This window comes from Myotis davidii, unplaced genomic scaffold (genome assembly GCF_000327345.1).
Source record: "Myotis davidii unplaced genomic scaffold, ASM32734v1 scaffold1648, whole genome shotgun sequence".
Classification (NCBI taxonomy): domain Eukaryota; kingdom Metazoa; phylum Chordata; class Mammalia; order Chiroptera; family Vespertilionidae; genus Myotis; species Myotis davidii.
Genome location: NW_006299276.1, coordinates 185,132 through 206,425, shown reverse-complemented (window position 1 = coordinate 206,425; position 21,294 = coordinate 185,132). Strand labels below are relative to the sequence as shown.

The following is a 21,294-nucleotide window of genomic DNA, read 5'->3' as shown; positions in this document are numbered from 1 at the left end:
GTCGCCCCACACAGCCTGCTGTTCAGTCGTTTGCTAGCCCCTCACTGCACCCCCTTCTGGCCTTGTCACCCCACAAAGCCTGCTGTTCAGTCGTTTGGTCGTCCCTCACTAGCCCCCCTGCCAGCCTGGTTGCCCTACGCAACCTGCTCCTCAGTTGTTTGGTCGTTCCCCACTAACCCCTCTGCTAGTCTTGTCACCTCAGCTTGTTCAGTCATCCATTTGGTCATCAGTTTGGTTGCGGTGGCCCCTGGCTCTTTATATATATATAGATTAGTCAGCTCAGACAGCTGTAACAAAATATCATAAATTTGTGTGGCTTAAACAACAGAAATGTGCTTTTCTCACAGTTCTGGAGGCTGTAATTTGAGGGTAGGGTACCAGCATAGTATCGTCCCATATACCAGACAGTGGTGGATCGATTCCAGTCAGGGCACATGCCCAGGTTGCAGATCCAATACCCAGTCCAGTGAGTGCAGGGAACAACACAACAATGTTTTTCTCTCTCTCACTTCTCTCTGAGATCAATTAAAATGAATGATAAGTAAATAATGTTCTATAAGCATGGTTTTTAACAGGAAAGACATTAGTGATCTATGAAATGAAAAACTCATTATAACACATATATCCAGCATGACTCCATTTAAAAAGAATATTTATTGATTTTAGAGGAAGGAGAGGGAGAGATAGATAAAAACATCAATGATGAGAAAGAATCATTGATCAGCTGCCTCCTTCATCCCCCTACTGAGCATCGAGTCCGAAACCTGACTGGGAATCATATCATGACCTCCTGGTTCATAGATCAATGCTCAACCGCTGAGCCCCACCAGCTGGGCCCCATTTTTATCAATACCAGGCACATGAGGTACGTTGGCAAGATCTCACTCCTAAGTTTGAAATTTCCCAAACTCCTTTGCCGCTAGGTTTCTGAATATGAATTCATTTCTGCTGATTGGATGCGCTTGTATAATATTTTGAAGTCAGAAGTGGGGCAGAGGCATCTTCCCACAGTTTGGGATGTTTGCTGCTGGTGATCATGTTTGCAGAGATGTGGAGGTTTTCTGCAGCAGAATCCAGGGTGTGCACAGGCAACTGTGGCAAAGGCAGTGCCCAGTGACCTGTTTTGTGGGAGCTGTAGGGCACTTGCGGGGGCAGCAATTTCCCGATCCCCAGGTCAAGCTGTGCCAGAGTGTCCTAGAATTCAGTTGTGACTGAGAGGGCAGCTTCTCCTGCTGGTCAGGGAGTCTTTCCTGGGGGGACAGCCTAATACTCACTCCTCCAGCTTTTTGATGATTTCCCAAGCACCAATTCCCTGTGCTAAATTCTTTCCTGCCTAAAATAGCAAAGATCTAAAAACATTTTGGATCCTCTACTTTCAACGAAAACAATGCTTCACAGGGTCAGGTATGAGAAGTGGCTGAGGTATTATGGAAGGCTCCTTTCTGTGAGTCTCAGCTTACTCTTCTGTAGAATCGAGACCAAAGATTATCTGTTCATAGTTACTGAAAACCTTGGCAGCTGTGCTTCCCAAAGATGGCCACAATATTTCCCATTTATCCTGTGGCCTTGCCACTATCCACTACATCCTCTCTCTTGAAGTGAGGCTGACCACTGACGTGCTGGTTGCCAGGACACTGGTTCCCTGCAGAATTCTAAGGCCAAGGCCAAAAAGGCATTGGGCTGAAGCCCCACCCACTCCACCAGGGTTTGCAGTTCAGGCCCCATCCACACCACTCGGGCCCTGGCTGGCACAGGGCCTTGCCCTCCTGGCTTGCTTCCCTTCCAGTCAGCAGCCTAGCACCTTGTTGCTCACCATGGCCTACCTGCTGGTGCTGCTGGGCCCAGCGGGCAGTGTAAGAGCCCAGGATGGGCCTCATGCTTCTTGGCTCCTGTGTGCTGCTGCCCCCTGTGCCCTGAAGCCTCTATTCCTGCCACTGTTCTGATTGGGGCCAGATGCCCAGGTGCCATGCGTGGACCATGGGGACTGCTCTGGCAACTAGGAAAGCCTTCCCACCCCATCCCAAACTCCAGCACCCACTCTCGGTTCCACTTTTGCAAAAGGAGAGCATTTCCAGCTGGCCCCACCCTGATTGGGGTGTTGGGGGCAATCCACCCTGGAACAGGCTGGTTGGCTGCCACAGTGAGTGTCATAGCCACTGGTAGTTCTGGTTGTCCTGGTCATTCCACTGTAATGGTCACTGGGTTTTTATATATATATAGATTCCCTGTGCTGTACATTATATACCCATGACTTACTTATTTTACAACTGGGAATTTATAACTATTATTCTCTTTTACCTTTTCCACCCATTCCTCAAGCTCCCTCCCTCTTGAAAACATCAGCAAAGAACTCATACAGGTCAACATCAAGGAAATCCAATTATAAAATGGACAGATTACCTCAATAGACATTTCTCTAAAGAACACATATAGATGGTGAACAGACACATGAAAAGATGCTCAATGTCACTAATCATCAGGGAAATGCAGATAAAGACCACAATGAGATAACAACTCTCACCTATCAGAATGGCTATTATCAAAAAGTTAGCAAAAAAACAAGTGTTGGTGACATTCTGAAGAAAAGTGAACTTTCATGCACTGCTGTTGGGTTGGAAATTGCTTCAGTTACTATAGAATACAGTATGGAAGTTCCTCCAAAACTAAAAAATAGACCTATAATATGACCCAGCAATTTCACTTCTGGGTATTTATCTGATGGAAACAAAGACAATAATTTGAAAAGTTACATGCAACCCTATGTTCATTAAAGCATTATTTAAGTAGTCAAGATATGGAAGCAACTTAGGTGTCAATGGGTTAATGAACTGATAAAATGTAAGATATATATATGAAAATATAATATAATGAAATATATATATATTTCACCCTTAGAGGAATGTGTAGAATTTGGCTAGGTGAAAATATAATAGATCAATGGATGAATAATTATCCTATCTAATAAAGAGGGAATCTGCTAATTGACCCTCACGCCATAGCAAAGATGGCGGCGCCCACAGCCACGAGATGGTGGTGTCTAGTCCCCTCAGCCCACAAGGGATGAGTCCCCCAGTCCTCTCAGCCCCCAGCCACCCAGGGCCAGCCCAAGGCTCAGGCAAGTCTTGGATAGTGGCTTCCCAGATGCCCAGGGCCGCCTCAGGCTCAGGTAACCAGGGCTGGCCAAGGCTTGCACTGCCGACAGTGGCAGCAGCAGAGGTGTGATGGGGCATCACCTTCCCCAGATCGCCTGGATGATCTTTCCCCTGCCTACATTTTCAGATTAATATCCTTTATACTTACCATAATCTAATGCTTGGTGCTTTTAATTTCTCAAATGGGCACAGATCTTTCCCAATTTAGAACTTGTGAATATGCAGAATGGTCTAACTGGAACTTTCACTATATGGGTAATTCCTATTCAGATTTCAGGTCTTAGTTTTAATTCACTGCCTTGGAGTTGGATTCCCTCATCACCCTCATTTCATTAACTTAGGTGTGCCATGCTTCTCTCTCATAATTTTCTCATAAGACCTACCACAAATTGTAATCATCCATATACTTTTGTGTATTATCATTAAATATCTATCACCCTTCCTGGGCTACACATTCTATGAAGTCAAGGATATTAAGTGTTTTATTCACCCAGATTCTACCACAAGGCTTAGGACATAATTTATTTTAAATAATTATTTGTTGCGTTAATGATCATATGTACCATGCAAATTAGATTCAAAAGTCATGATCACTTTGTATTTAGGGTTCAGCTATATACAAAATCAGAGTCAAAAACATTCTCATTGTAAGATTGGAGTGGGAAATGAAAGAACGATCTAAATATAAGGTCTGAAATGACAATTTTTATAGAAGGAAACATAGGTGCTAAACTTGTGGACCTTGGTTGTAGAGAGAATTTTATGAATCTGACCCCAAAGGCAAGGGAAGTAAAGGCAAAAATAAGTGAATGGGACTATATCAAACTAAAAAGCTTCTGCACAGCAAAAGAAAATGACAACAAAACTGAGGCAGCCAACTAGATGGAAGATAATATTTGCAAACAGTAGGTTTGACAAAGGTTCAATTTCCAACATATATGAAGAACTCATAAAACAACACCAAACAAGCAAATGACCCAATCAAAAAGTGGGCAGAGGACCTGAAAATACACTTCTCCCAAGAAAACATATGAATAGCCAATAAATATATGAAAAGATGTTTAACCTCACTGGCAATTAGGGAAATGCAAATCATAACTACAATGAACTATAACCTCACACCTGTTAGAGTGGCCATTGTCAATAAGAAAAGCAGTAACAAGAGTTAGATAAGTTGTGGAAAAGGGGGAACTTTCATTCATTGATGATGGGAATATACAACCAATAGGCACATCAGTCTGACGGTTCCTCAAAAAATTAAGAATGGAGCTACCATATGACTCAGCAAGCCCTTTCCTGATATATACCCCAAAACACTAAAAATCATGTATTTGCAAAGATATATGCACCCCTATGTTCATTGCAGCATTATTCATGGTGGCCAAGACATGGAAACAAAGTATCCCGTGATAGAGGACTGGATAAAGAGGATATGTTATATATACACAATTGAATATTACTCAGCCATAACAAAGGATGAAATAGCGTCATCTGCACAATGTGGATGGACTTGAGAACACTATGCTCAATGGAATAAGTCAGAAAAAATTAAGATCCATATAATTTAACTCATATTTGGGATGTAAAAGTGAAACTCATGAGCACAAACAGCAGTATCGCAATGGCCAGAGGGAAGGGGGTGGGGGTAGAAGGGAGTCCTAATATATCTAATATATGTTGACAGGAGAAGAGTTAACTTTGTATGCAATATACAGATCCTTTAACATTGAAACCTATATGGTCATGTTGACCAATGTCACCCCAATAAATTTAATGGAATATTACTCAGGCAGTAAAAAGGAAGGAAATTCTGCCATTGTTGATGGCATGGATGTACCTTGAGGGTATTACACTAAGTGAAATAAGTCAGACAAAGGCAAAAATAGAGTATAATCTCACTTATTTGTTGAATCTAAAAAAGCCAAACTCGTAAAAACAGAGTATATGAGTAATTGCCAGTGGCTGGGGGGTGGGGGAAATGAGGAGATGTTGGTCAAAAGCCACAAACTTCCAGTTATAAGGGGGATGAATTCTGGGTATCTAATGTATAGTATGGTGACTACAGTTAGAAATACAGTATTGTAGACTTGAAACTTGTTAATAGAGAAGATTTTAAATGTTCTCACTAACCCAAAAAAGTGATAACGGTGTGAAGGATGTGTTAACAAACTGTATTTTGGTAAACATTTTTAAATATATGTGTATCAAATCATCATATTGTTCATCTTAAACTTGTACGATATTTAATGTAAATTACATCTCAATAAAGCTGCAGCAAGGGTGGGGGAGGAATGCCTCCTTTCCTTGTCTACATCTAAGAAAATAAGTAAATAAAAAAATAAAGTTAATGTATAATAATAAAAGCGTCATATGCTAATTAGAATGGACAGCCAAATGACCTTCTGGACATCATTCCTGATGAAGCCACAGTGACGAGGGCTGAGGCAGAGGTGGTTTGTGTGATCAGGCAGGCAAGCAAGCAGTTAGAGCCAATCAGACAGGCAGGCAGAGGGGTTGAGGGCTATCAGGCAGGCAGGCAGAGTGGTTAAGGGCAATCAGGCAGGCAGGCGTGTGGTTAGGGGCGATCAGGCAGCCAGGTGAGCAATTAGGGGCATCAGGCAGGCATGCAGAGTGGTTAGGAGCATCAGGCCAGCAGAGTGGTTGGGGATGATGAGGAAGGCAGGCAGAGGTGGTTAGGGGTGATCAGGCAGGTAGACTTGTGATTAGGGGCGATTAGGTAGGCAGGCAGGCAGGTGCGCAGTTAGGAGCCAGTGGTCCCAGATTGTGAGAGGGTGCAGGTCAGGCTGAAGGACCCCCCGGCCCACACCATGCATGGATTTTTTGCAAGAGGCCTCTAATGTTGCTTATAATATATGATGCTAATGAAGTAGCAACTTCAACTTACTTCATGCTTAGCACACTCAGTTGGGCTATTTATCTTTAGGGATCCATGTGCTACATATAGTAGTGCTTATAAAAATAATGTAGAATCCTCAAAATATTTGTGATATCATATAAGATTGGGCACAATCATTGTGGTATGGGATTAACTAAAGAACATATGTATAGCCCATGGACACAGACAATAATATGGTGAGAGTCAAGGAGGGTGGGCAGGGGCCAGGAGGAAGTGGGCAAAGGGGGGATGGGGGACATCTACAATAAAATTTTTAAATTAAAACATGAAGAAAATAAAACATTAGTGATATCCCTTGCTTATGTTTGTAAAACCATTTTAAATCTATATTTCCCCATATTCAGAATTACGCTGCCTATTATAGGGGGCCTCTGGATCTATTTTAGAGTTTCTATTTTTCTCTTTGTAATTTGATTTACATTTTAAAAGTATATTATGGACATTATGTGGAGTATGGAATGATGAAGAGCAAGACAGAATTTAGGTAAAATAGAAAAGAGACTACTATATTAGACAACACTAGATACTATATGACTAGGAGGATAGTGGTATAAAAGAAAAAACATTGCCGAAAACGGTTTGGCTCAGTGGATAGAGCGTCGGCCTGCGGACTGAAAGGTCCCAGGTTCGATTCCGGTCAAGGGCATGTGCCTGGGTTGCGGGCACTTCCCCAGTGGGGGATGTGCAGGAGGCAGCTGGTCGATGTTTCTCATCGATGTTTCTAACTCTCTATCTCTCTCCCTTCCTCTCTGTAAAAAATCAATAAAATATATTTTTAAATAAAAAAAATACATATAAATTTGCTGTATATATTAGAGTAAAGAGCACTGATATTTGGTGATGAATTGAATATGAGTACAAAGCATAAGATATAAAGAAAGAGTCCAAGTTCTTTGACTTATACAATTTGGTGAATAGTTGTGACATGTGTCAACATTAAAAACATTGGATGAGTTATACCTGCTATTTTAAGATGGAATATGTATAATGAGTTGGAGAAATGCAAGAGTAGAAAAAACGAGACTAGTTAGGAGGCTACTGCATTAGTCCAAATGAACAATGATGGTTGCTTAGATTAGAGGAGAAGATGAAAATGGAGAGAAGAATGTGCTTTGGAAGATAGTTTAGGAAATAATTAGTTGGTATTATCTCTTCTCTGATTATGGAGAATTGGTGAGGGAGAGTGGTGACCAGAATATCTTCTAGATTTCTGGCTTGCACATTTGGATGAATTGTTGTTCCATTTGTTGACGTTTGAAACAGTGGCAAAGCACTTGGTTTAGGATAATAAACTACTTTCCTCTTTGCAAAGAACACTGCAGAAATCAGGGGAGAAGTGTAAGAGGAGAGGGGTTTTCTCTTAACAGCAAGGTTAGACATGTCCTCTTGAATTATGACTTTCCAGCAGTATATTGTAATATCTGGAAAGAAAACATTTTCTATGTTTTTTTTAAAGTAAGGGTCAAAGACTCTTGCCAAGAGATATTGTTCATGCTCAAATATGTCATTGATTCTTTTATCTCTCAGTAGGATTTGTGATGTTGCTTCAGCTATAACTACTGAATCCCTGCTGCCTCTCTGTCCTTTGAAATGAGAGGCTCTCAAAAGAAAGCTACAAGCCCTATGAAAAAATTTAAAAAATCAATCAGTGTAACAAAGTATGCCACCTGCACATTATCCAGAGGCAAAATTAAGCAAGACAAAATTCTCCAGTGGACAAAACACATTGTGCAACCCTCCAAAATTTCAACACTACCAGGAGAAGAATGCAAAAATTAATAGGGGTGGGAGAAGACTTGAATGTACTGATTGCTAGGAGTAGGGCAATGTTTACCCCTTTCTGAATATTCAGTGATCAACAAAATCTATACCTTAGTAATGGAAAGATGGTAATTGTTTTCTGGAAGATGAAAATATATAGAAAACTCTCAGGGTTCAGGGAAATACAAATTATAAAAGGCATCAAACCATTTCAAGAACAGCTAATACTTTGTTTCTTGGTAAGAAATAATATTATTCACTTCTTTCCCTTTCTCCTTTTTTCAAAATTAATTCAGTAAATACAGAGTGGGCTACTACTTTGTACTTTGTTATCACTATCTATGGCTTGACACATGGTAAGTTGCATGGTTTGTCTATCTAAAATTATAGCATATGAATCAGTGAAAAAATCTAGAGCTTCATGTCATCAATAAGATCACATAAATAATAATAGAGTCCAAGAATGCACATTTTATTTAGCTAGTCTAGTAGTTTTTTAGGGTACAAAGTACATTTTGTATGAAATCATTATGAAAACACTAAAATCGTGCACATGGGAAGGGGATTCCTCAGTCTGGTCTGAGCCCTTTCACAGTCCGGGAACCTTTGGGGGATGTCTGACTGATAGCTTAGGCCTGCTCCCCGCCTAAGCGGGCAGTTGAACATCCTGAGCACTGCTGCGGAGGTGGGAGCACTCGCCAGCCATGAGCACGGCTTCTGGTTGAGCTGCGCTCCCCCGTGGGAGTGCACTGACCACCAGGGGGTAGCTCCTGCATTGAGCATCTGTGCCTGCTGGTCAGTGCACATTGGTCATTCCACCATTTAGTTGATTTGCATATTAGCCTTTTATTATACAGTATAAGGCAATAATTATTAGGGGCATATCATGGAATTCCAAGTGGGAAAAGATTTCCTTTTTAGTCTATCAGACAGAGTGCAAAACATTTTGGAAATCCTAGACTTTTTACTTAAAGTTTTTTAAAGGAAAAATTCCATAACATTTACTACCACCAATCCTTCCATCAATTATTTGATAGAAAGGACTGTCTATTTATTCATGATAGTTGACCTTCTAGCATTCATTGAAAACTACACATCGAATGGAAGTAAAAAATACAATTCCTGCTAAGCAATCAATTTTGTTTTATAAAAGCCTGGATATCTCAAATGTGTATGGCCTGAGCTATCCAGATCAATATTTCTCATGTGTGAATGCAAACTATTTAACTCTTCCAAATAGTCTTGAATGAGCACTCCATAATAATATCTACAACTCAGATAGCTACAGTACAAAAATAAATTTCCTATTTTTTTTCACATTTACCTAGTGGAACCTTAGGTTTTCTACTTTTTTTCTTTTCCAGATACCTAACATTTTGCAGAGATGAAATAGAGCCATTTACCAAAGAAGCTAACCTGCCACATGCTACCAAATAATACCAAACATGAGAGAAAAGAATGTTCCAGAAATGACAAGTGAAATGAGTTTCTTCAAATAATCAAAATTATTTCCACAGGTAGAGTTACTTGGTCTTTGGTGGGTAATAAGATGAGATTGATAAAGTAGATGAATAGCTATTGGATTCTCAAGCTCCATGAGTAGTGAAAGGTCCTACAGCAAGCTCCTTCTCAAAGAAAAGGCTTGTCATTTTCAAAAATGAAAAAAATCCTCAAGACACCCAACAGGATATAGAAAAATGGTCAATTAAAGATAGATGTACATTGGATAACTATTTTAAAATATTATATACTGAATTAGGGAATAAATTAAATATTGGCTTTGTAATTTTGGTTCACGGACAAATACAATTTCAAATGGTAACTATTCACCCTTAGAAGTAGCCAACATTTTTTCTTTTCACAACTAATCGGCTTGTTCATTTTTCTTTTCTTCTCCACATGAGACCTGTTGCAGAAAAATTATTCTAGGCTATGTCTGTTGTCAAGTGACCTGCTTTCAAATGTGTCCTGCTTTCAGTGCAGTTGAACACTTCTGAAAGAGCACTCATTAAGAAGCAGACAAATTATTAGTAGATCTAAGTGCTTTTACAGATGCCAAAGGTCTGAGAAGGAAAATATTCACAGCTTCAATGTCAGCACAGCTGCAAGGAAGATCTGATTCCTGATTTAGAGTTTGTAGACTCAAGAATTGGAGGTCCTGCCTTCATTGATTTTCTCTGTGAATTTTAATTTTAGTGAAATGGAATCCCAAGAAGAAATAATGGTAAAACTTTCCATTCCTTGGATTTGGAATAAGTATAGCTGCACTTGGCAAAGAAATGCAGAAGTAGGTATAGAAATTAAGAGACTATTCACAGAACAAGAAATATGCATTGTTATTATAGATGAAAATATTTAGTCCTCAATAATGAGCAAAGAGACTTGAATTGAGGTCACAATAATATACCGCGTTTAATATAAAAATGGCAAAAATTTAAAAATATCAACATTCTTTTCTGGCAAATGAGAGTTGAGGGGCACTTTCATAGATTACTTATGGGAATGTCAACTAATACAAAGTTTCTGGGGAAAATGACAAAATTCAGCAAAAGCCTTTATAACACTCAGATTCTTTGATTCCAAAATTTAGCATTAATGAAAGTTTGAAAAGAGGTGATTATTAGATATGCTATTCACCTTATACAAGGACCCACACTTAGCCAACCCACAGAGTGAAGTCACTGTTCTTTGGGGACATCTATATCACATTGCTACTGGGTGTGTGAAAGAGATCAATATATTTGTGATTGCACTTGGATCTTAAGGCATTTTTAGCTTTGAAATATTATTTTAAATATAAAAATAAAATAGAAAAAGCAATGCACATATGATTAATTCTTTAAATCAAAGTCCATTGAAAATTCTTAGATCTGCTTGGTTTTATCTCATGGAAAGCAACTTCATTTAATTGAAGAAATTCTCCAAAGATCAGGTTAGTAAGGCATGCTTGATAACAAGTAAAATAAAAAATAAAAAAATCCTCACAAATAGCATAGGACATATTAGAATAAATTGAGTTCATTTTAATCAAGTAAACAGCCTCTAGAGAATGGAACCTTCTAGGCACTCTTAGAAATGTCAATAATGTAAATTTATAGCAGGAAATGCATCCACATGTTTCCTGGTCTAGCATCTGGGGTTGTTGCAAATGCTCTTCACTGCTTCACTGAACACTTACAATTGAGTGATATTTTGAATCCTGTATGGGTTATCATTTAGCTTCCTATACGAACTGGATTCAAAAGGACAGATCATGAACACAGCTAGAATGGTTGTGCTAGAGATGTCAATAATCTTTTAAAAATACATGATATACATCATAAATCTCACATATGTTTAACTGGGGAAAACAAACAAACAAACAAACAAACAAATCAACCTTTCAAGGCTACAATGTAAAAACTCTTAAGTATAACCCTGCATTCTCACTTCTGACTGAACACTAAATAATAGTGTAGGAGGAATGACATGAGGATAAAAATGTCATGATGAATTGTTACAAGAAATGGTCAAGTAGCCCTGGTAATTAAGTCTGTCATTTTGACATGAAGAAATAATCAGAAGAGGTGCCAGATATCTGAGAAAGACATGTGCTTGTAATTTCAATACAGAGAAATGGTAAAATTGGTTTGATTAAAAGATGACACTTTGCCAAATAAGAACACTTTGCTTTTTTTTTTTTTTTTTTTTGATTGCTGGAACTCCTGTAAACATTTTTGAACGGCAAAATAAAATCTACCCATTAACAGCTCCTTTCAGAGTATTTATACAGCAAAAACATTTAGTAAGAGCTGTAGCTTAGGTCTACCCACACATTGGTGATATGGGGCAGTGTCTTGAGTCCATTGTATCCGACAGATGCAATATCTCAGTTTTGAGCAACTAAATGCAATGTTTCTCCTAAGAGCTGCTGTTACTTTTGATGCCAGATTGTCAGATTTGGAGACTTCCTAGGATAAGGTGACCATAGCAACAAAGCCTGTCTGAGAGTTACATGACCACTTTATCCTGAATTTTCTTTAAAATTTTAAAAGATCTTTTTTTTATCTGGGCTTTTAAAATACGTTGTCTAATTCAATATTTTTCATTTTCTGGATATAAGAACTATTATAAAGGTCAAGTAACTTGCCCAATGCCACACTAATTCCTATAATAGAATTGTAATCTATCCTAAAGTTTGTTAGACATTTACAAAGTCTATATAATTTTCCCTATAGTCTGATGACTCTGTGAGAAGACCTCTGGTCTGGTATCAGTTTTACTGGCTCAACATATGATCATGGGGAAATTGGCCCTTTAATTATTGTCTGCTTGTCTTCCTGTCTACTGATAGTTTTATAGGCCACTTCCTTTTCACCAGAGCCCATTATGTTTATTGATTTGTATTGCTCTCATTTTACTATCACGGTTTTTTCATAAGTACTTTTGGTATCAGAGAGTTTTAACAAGCAGGGCAAGAGGAAAATATTAGAATTTGCCAGCCCCAGACCCTCCTTCTTATCAACCTTGATTGAGTCCATCATCATTATGAGGCCTTTGGAACTTAGGCAGTAAGGTAGAAATGTACAATGTCCTAAACAGATTATTTAATTAATTGCTAATAGTTTCTTACATTATCTGGATTAATTGAAAGTTGAATGCAATAACGATGAGGTCACTGCTTAAAATTGGTGGAATAAATCTCACAAATCAGAATGGGTAAAGTTACCAAACCAAGTAAATAATTTTGTCTATTTTTTCCCATGGAAAGGGCAAATAATGCATGCTGTTTTGTAGAATACTAAGAAACTTTTTTTCATCTCTAAATATAATTTGGATAATATTCAAAAATTCTTAATCCCTATTAGTATTCATATAACTAAGTGACAGCTATAATGAAGCCTGGGCATGTGCCCACAACCTGGGCCTGTGCCCTGACCAGGAATTGAACCGTGACCTTCTGGTTCATAGATCAGTAATCAACCACTGAGCCACGCTGGCCGAGTGAAGTGCATTCATGATAGTGTTGCAGATAATATTAAATGTGGGGCAAGGGAGCAAAATAAATTTGCCAACCATTGTCAGTTGCCACACGAACCTCTACAAGGTTGTTCACATACTTTATATCATTTCAGTACAAAAAATAATCCAAGCATTATGTGTATATTTGTCTCCATTTTGCAGATGAAATAGCTGAGAGGCATAGAGGTTAGCAATGTGCCCAGGATCCCACAGCTAGTCAGGACAGAACTGTCATGAATTAAGAAGCCTTTGCTCTTTCCACTACACAATGCTAAAGCATTTGGGCTCTCCCAGTTGTCCTTGCTTAGCCTTTGTGACTAAAGACACACATTTATTTAACAAATGGGGAAGGCTGCAGTTGTGGCTTACAGCAGAGTGTAGTATTCCCCTATGTGCAAAAACTTGTCATGTCACTCATTAATATCAAGATCCAACCAACGGAATAAACTAACTCAGGTTTAGAATTAGGAAAAAAAGAAGGGCTGCCTAGATACTGGTATAAAATCGGTTGAACATCTAATTTACTCCCTTAACAGATCCTTTGAAGAAAAGAGGTGGCATTAGCAGCCTTTTGACAAAAGAGAAAACTGAACCAAAAAAAATTGAAATGACTTATCTCGCAATCACCCAGAAAGTAGTTACAGAGCTGGGAATTCACCCATGGTCTTTGGACTCTTCTTTTAGCGTATTGACAAGAACATTTCACATCAAACACAAAGCACTATAATATAATAGCACTGGCTGCTTAGGCCAATTGTTTCTTGAAAATAAAATATTATAGAAATATATATTTTAATTATTGTGCATTTGCCAAGTGAGTGCTAGAATTATCTGGATGATCACTTCATAAATTATATTATTCTCAAACCATTGCACTATACATCTGAAACAAATGTAAAATACAAATAAATAAATGAATATTAAAAAGAAAAAAATTAACAAAATTGAAAGTCCTGGGTTAAATTTTATGATACTCATCCAGGTTTTGGAAAGGAACTAACTACAGACATACCTCGGAGATATTGTGGGTTCCATTTCAGAACACAATAAAGTAAGTATCAAAATAAAATGAGCTGCAGTCTTTTTACTTGTGTACGGTCTTTAGTTTGTAAAAATAATGCAACATTTGTGAGGTGAAATTAAAAAAGCACAGTAAAGTGAGTTATGACTGCAGTAAATATGAGCCTTAACTTTAACAAATCAATGCTATTTTTCTACAAATGATTTTACCAACCTGTTTCAAACTGGGGCATTCTGCAGTTTGAAAGAGGCACATTGCCAATAAATATTCTGTTTATGTCAGAGTCCCAAATGTGAATAATAAATAAAATTCGATTGTCCAGATCGAACCACGAGATCAAATCTTATCTACATTTCATTCAAAATAAGAGGTAAAAGGCAATCACAATTCTAATTTTATGCAGTCCAGGTTTTTCCCCTTAAAATTGGGCTTTAACATTTCTGGTTTTCTATAAATGCAGTCAGAAAGAATATCAGTGCTGTCCAGGTCAATCCATGCTGTGGCAAAGGGTAAGAGTTCCTTCTTTTTACAGCCACATAGCATTCCGTTGTGTAGATGTACCTTAGTTTTCTTATTCACTCATCTGCTGATGGGCACTTGGGCTGTTTCCAGATCTTGGCTACCTTTCTATATCTATATCTATATCTATATCTATATCTATATCCTCATGCTGTGGGGACCACCAACCATAACATTATTTTCGTTGCTGTTTCATCACTATATCTATATCATCTATATCTATACCTATATCATCTATATCTATATTATCTATATCATCTATATCTATATCTATATCTATATCATCTATATCTATATCTATATCTATATCTATCTACCTATATCTATATCTATCTATCTATATATCTATCTATATCTATAAAAAAACCTAATATGCAAATAGACTGAATGGAAGAACAACCAAACAAGTGAATAACTTGTTGCTATGACGTGCACTGATCACCAGGGGGTGTGGGCAGAACACGGTGGGCATCAACTGCAGAGGAATGGGGGGGCATCACACTAAGGCTGGGTGCTGGTCGCTGTCATCAAGGTGAGCCTCTGGTGATTACTGAAAATTCTTTGCTCCCACATGCCAAGGTCTGCCGGGCACCCAGTGCCAATGCCAGAACCACAGCTTGTACCTGCTGCCAGTGCCTGGTGCCAGCCCCAATTGCTCAGCACCATCAATGGGTGTGAGCAGCAGCTGCTGGCCCCAATCACCCCTCAGAGCTTCTCCATCTCCCTCTGTTCCTGAGGGGAGATCGGGGCTGGCAGCTGCCTCTAGAACCCGCTGCCAGCGATGGCTCCACTTGCACCCACAGCTGGCACCAGAGCTACCACTCACACCAGTTGCTGGCGCCCTGTACCAGTCCTTATCCCTCAGTGCCTTCAGCCAGTGTGAGCGGTGGCTGTCAGCCCTGATCGCCCCTGAGGGCTTCTTCACCTCTTCCTGCTCCTGATGGGCAAGTGGGGCAGCAGCTGCCGCTTGCACCCACTGCTGGCACTGGGCCTTGGTCACTATGCACCATCAGCTGGTGTGAGCAGGGTTGGCCCCATTAGTGCATGGGAGCAGTGGCAGCGGGAGCGGGGCTTCTGGCAGATAGCGGACCAGCGGCCATGGTGGGAGGGGCCAGGTGGGGGCACAGAGGATGGGCCAAGACCCGCTCCTGTGCCCACCACAGCCTTGTGGCCCACAGTTCCTTTCAAGGTGCACAAATTTGTGCATTTGGCCTCTAGTTGTACATAATGCTATTATAAGCTTAGGGATGTATATATTGTTTCTGATTAGTGTTTCAGTATTCTTAAGGTATATTACCAGAAATGAGATCACTGTGTCAAAAGGCAGTTTTATTTTTAATTTTTAGCAAAATAAGCCAATCAGAGAAAGACAGATACCATATGAACTCATTAATATGTAGAATCTAATGAACAAAATAAATTGAGGGGTTGGGGGTGACCAAATAAAGAATGTGAAGGGATTAACTAAAGAATATGTACTCATACCCCATGGACACAGACAAAAGGACAATAATTTAGTGAAGTCCAAGGGAGGGGTAGAAAGGGGTGGAGATAGGCAAAGAGGGAGGGGAGGGGACACCTGTAATTATGTCAACACTAGAGGCCCAGTGCACAAAAATTTGTGCACTCGGGGGGGTGGGGAATCCCTCAGAACATTCTGCTGTTAGGATCAGTTTGCATATTACCCTTTTATTATATAGGATAGAGGCATAGTGCATGGGTGGGGGCCAGCTGATTTGCCCTGAAGGATGTTCCGGATCAGGGTGGGGCCACCGCTGGGTCCCTGGCCAGCCTGGGTGAGGGGCTGATGGCTCTTTGCTGGCTAGTAAAGTCCCCCCCACCAGTGGGGACCTTCCCCCCCCATCAAGCCCCCCAGGGGGGACCCTCACCCCATGGTAGTGTGGCCAGCCTGGGTGAGGGGCTGAGGGCTATTTTCAGGCTGGTCGTGCCCAGAGGCTGGAAGCTGGTATCTGGGATTTATTTCACTTGTATAATTAAAACTTTGTAGTCTTGAGCGGAGTCCAGGTTCTGGAAGCCTGGGTTTCCCCTGGCAACCGAGGCTCCTAGCCCCTCCTTGAGCAGAGGCCACAGCAGCTGGAAGCAGGTATCTGGGGTTTATTTACCTTCTATAATTGAAACTTTGTAACCTTGAGTGAAGCTGAGGGCCAGCCAGGGTGGTCAGGCGGGAAGCTTAGCTTCCTCCCTCGCCAGGGGCAACCCTCCTATTCTCTCCAGCTCCATGGCCAGGGCAGGCTGAAAGCAGGTATCTGGGGTTTATTTACTTTCTGTAATTGAAACTTTGTTGCTTTGAGTGGAGCTCAGAGCCTGCCACAGCAGGCAGAAAGCTTGGCTTCCTCCATCATTGGGGCAACCAAGCCTCCTGCTCACTCCAGCTCCATGGCTGCCGGCCGCCATCTTGTTTGGGTTAATTTGCATGTAGTCGTTCTGATTGGCTGGTGGGCGTGGCTTAGGGTGTAGCGAAGGTATAATTTGCATGTTTGTCTTTTCTTAGTGTAGATTAAATTGTTTTAATAAGAAAAGAGAATTTGAGTTCAACAACTTAGAGAACACTAAAAAGCTACTATTTATATCAGGATGGAAGGCAGTTTTAATTTGATATGTACACTAATAAAAGAGAAACATGCAAATTGTTGTCACTCTGCTATGCCCAATGAATCAGAACGACTATGCAAATTAACCCAACAAAGATGGGGGTTAATTTGCATATGCAGGAGCAGAGCGAAGACTGAAGGCTCCAGAGTAAAGACTGAAGACTGAAGAGGCTTTTTTCTCAGCTGCGTCTGCAGTGTAGAAGCCAAGCCTCACTGTGGCCAGAAGGGAGAAACCTAGCCTCGAGGTTTGGCTTCTTCACTGTGGCCGGACCAAAGGCTTGGGTCCCAGGTGCCGGAGGAAAATTGGTGCCAGCAGCCAGAGGAAGGAAGGCCTATTGCATGAATCTTTGTGCATCAGGCTTCTAGTATAATAATAACACTGTAGCTTCTATTCTAAACTCTTAGGCATTGGGTACTGTGATAAATTATGCTTGGCATACATTGTTTTATTTAATATTTACAGAAAACTTCAATGATAGGTGCTACTATTTATCATTCATATTTTAAAGATATGGAAACCAAGGCACAATATGTTGATGATACTGAACCTAGGTTTGGCTGCCTGCTGATAGAAAGCCAATAATTGAGAGACAAGGGATAGTGGAATAAAAATAGGTTTATTCAAGAGCCATCAACCTGAGAATATGGCAGACTAATGTCACATACTTAACATAACTATTAAGAGTTAGAGCAGCATTCAAACTCAAAACTCTGATTCCAGTACCTGAGATCTTATCTAATGTTCATTGTAATTCTTCTGCCAAAAAGAATACATACAATTATAGAGTCAACACATCTGCTGAATAAAGCAGTCTTGATGCCCAAGGAAAGATCAAACTGGGCTGTTAGCCAGTATTCTGTATTATCCCTCATTGTCTACAATAAAGACCATGAGTCATTAATTATCTATCAACAGGCCTTTATGTAGTATATAGCATGTGGAGACCTCTAGACAAGAGACTGCAAGGGTAGCAAGGAAAACTGATAAAGCAAACATAACAACAAATTCACAGAGATCTACAATTTGACTTGCTGAAAAAAGAACTGACCACAAAATGTATTGCCAACATGAAATCGAGAAATATATTCCAGCCATTCATGTATTTTGAAGACAGCAATTGAATTTTAAAAAATGGGTAGGAACTGCATAGAAATAGTTCAAGTCAGAAGTGATTGCTTGACCAAATTAATCATTTTACCCATAACCAATATGTATGTGCAAGCATGTGCATATGTATGTGCATGTGTTTGTTTAGGTAGACACTATCAAAACTACACAAAACTGGTTGATTACTAGTTAGTATTTATATCTGTGGTTTAATGAATCTTCTATGTTATAATTGAAATGTATGCATTTGGATTAGAGATGAATATACACATTTATTGAAACAGATGAAATACATTACATGAAGAGTTCAACTTTCCCTTTTGTCTCTTGATTCTCAGACCTTCATTCTCAGATCAGGAAATATACCATTGGCCCCCAGTTCCCTGATTCACAGACCTTTGGTTTCAGACTTACACCATCAACTAGCTTCCTTGGTTCTCAAACCTTTGGACTTGGATATAATTAAGCCATCAGCTTTCCTAGCTCTTCAGTTTGCAGACAGAGATTATCATAACATTATCAGCCTCCATAATAATGTTAGCCAATTCTTATAATAAATCTCCTCTTATATATCTATATCTATCTATATTTTCTATTGGTTCCGTTTCTCTTGAAAACTACAATATACCACTTAACAAAGCACCTCCAATTCAGTAATTTACACCTATACTCATTCCCTATTGCACATAGATCCATGTGATTTAGTTTGGTCTTAGCTAGATGGATCTGCTCTCAACAGCAGGTCTGTGGGTTGGTTAGGACAGCTTTGCTTCAGGCTGTGACATATCAGTGGCTCCACTTCACAAGTTTCTCATTATTTTCGTGAGACTTGTGGGATAGCTAGGGCATTTTATTCTGGAGATGGCAAAGAAGCAAAAGGGTTAGACGAAGCATATAAGGACTCTTAAATGCCATTTCTTAAGATGGAGGAGACCTGGAAGAGGAGCAAGTTTCATGACACTGTATTAAACAGAAGTCCAACTTTGGACTAAAATTTCAAATGTTTATTAGTTATCTAATTAAGGATACACAGTAGGCAGCTGAATATATGAATGTAAATTATACCAAGGAAATCTGGGTCAGAGGTATATATTTGGGAAGATGTCAATTAGTTTGACTTTAGCCTTAATTAACAGAAGAGCCAACTGAATTTATTCCCAATAATCAGAATTTGTTCTCTCCTATTATAAGAAATTCGGAGTTGAGCAATTTCAAATTTAATTTAGCAACTCATCTAAATCATAAAGACCTGAATTATTTTTACTTTTCTACTCTATCATGTTCAATGTGGAGATTATTTGTGTCATAGTTAAAAGATGACTGCTGTAGCTCTAAGTTTCACATACAAATGAAAATATCAAAGGAAGAAGAGAATATTCCAAAGAGGAGAGAGAGAGGGATAAACTGAAATAAGTGTCACTCATTGTTCAAGTATAATGGGGTCTGAGAATGGAATTTTGGACTTGAAGACATAGAAGTCACTGGTGACTATGAAAATAATAATTTCCATGTATTGTGAAGAATAAAAACCAAAGAAGAGGTGGTAAAGATGAAGAAGAGAAGTCATTTGAGGTTTTCTAGGTAACATGAATGGAGTTGTAAAGTCATCTGAAACTCAGAGGAAAAGGTTGGGCAGAATATATGCTACTGGAAGATAGCCATCATAGAAGCCTTGAAAGAAGGCATAAGAGTGAATGCTTCAAAATTCATAGCAATTATAAGACAAAATAATATATGTTCTCATACAGAAGATATGAGGATTTAATAAAATTATCTCTAAGCTTACTTCAGAGGTATTATTGCTAAATCCTGAATAATTTTAAGGTTGGCATTGTGAGCATTTTGAGTCTTTTCCAACCATATTGTGGTCCAGTTATTCTCAGTAGGGAATGAGTGGCTTAGTAGAGGAGGTAGAACAGAATTATCATGCACGTGACCCTGCTTTTTAAATTACTTGTTAATTTTAAGTTAATATATTAGTACCCTATCAAGTTAAACTATTCATAGATACATAAATAAAACACTCAATCCCATTCACTGTCCCTATAAACATTTTCTCAATGATTATATACAAATATATATATCATCTACACTAATAAAAGAGAAACATAGTAATTGGCGTATGACCGCTACCCTTCCCATTGGCTAATCAGCGAGATATGCAAATTAACTGGCAGCCAAGATGGCGGCCGGCAGCCAGGCAGCTGATGCGAACAGGGAGGCTGGCTTGCTTCAGTGACGGAGGACTCCAACATTCCCCGCCTGACTTGCCGGCCTCTCAGCTGCAACTCTAAGTAGCTATATGGGCTTCTGGCCAGGCACCCCAGTGGGGACCCCCACCCATCCAAGGAACAGCAGCTGTGTGAGCAGACTCCTCCACCAGCCAGAGGAGATACCACTGCTGAAATAACACTGACCAGAGGAGCCACTGCCAACTGAGGAGCAGCCCCTGCATGACTCAACATCTAGATCAGACTGTGAGACCAAAAATGAGTAGGCAAAGAAACCCCCAAAGGAAAGAAAAGGATTTCAGAAAAGCAGCCAAGTGAAACAGAGGCATACAATGTGTCAGAAAACGAATTCAGAATAAGGGTCATACAATTCATAAACCTAATGGATGAAAACTTCAACAACCTATGTAAGAATCAAGAAAAAATGGATGAAAAAAAATCAATAATTTATGTATGAATCAAGAAGAAATGAAGAGCGATATAGCTGCAATAAAAAACACCATGGTTAGTTTCAATAGTAGACTAGGAGAAACAGAGGACCAAATTAGCGAATTAGAAGATAGGGAGGCAAAACACACCCAAACTGATCTGCAGTAGGAGAAGAAAATTAAAAGACAGGAGGAGAGCCTAAGGGAGCTTTAGGACAACATGAAACGAAGCAACATATGGACAATAGCCGTGCCAGAACAGCAGGAAGAGGAACAAGGTTTAGAAAATCTATTTGAAGAAATAATGTCAAAAAACTTCCCTAATGTGGGGAAGAAAAAAGTCACACAAGCACAGAGAATCACAAACAAGATGAACCCAAAAAGACCCACACCAAGAAACATCATAATTACAATGGCAAATGTTCAGGACAAAGAGAGAATCCTAAAGGTTGCAAGAGAGGGACGGAAAGTCACATACAAGGGGTCTCCAATTAGATTATCAAATGATTTCTCAACAGAAACACATCAGGCCAGAAAAGAATGG

General features: G+C 39.5%; 1 long non-coding RNA gene across 1 annotated transcript in view; it reads right to left on the bottom strand.

The window, feature by feature from the left end:
- Positions 1–12,013: 12,013 nt before the first annotated feature.
- The window catches only part of LOC107184841, a 16,772-nt gene continuing 7,491 nt past the window's right edge, over positions 12,014–21,294 (bottom strand). Inside the window, exon 3 of the long non-coding RNA XR_001515744.1 lies at positions 12,014–12,027. This is a non-coding gene — a long non-coding RNA (uncharacterized LOC107184841). The remainder of the gene's footprint in view (positions 12,028–21,294) is intronic.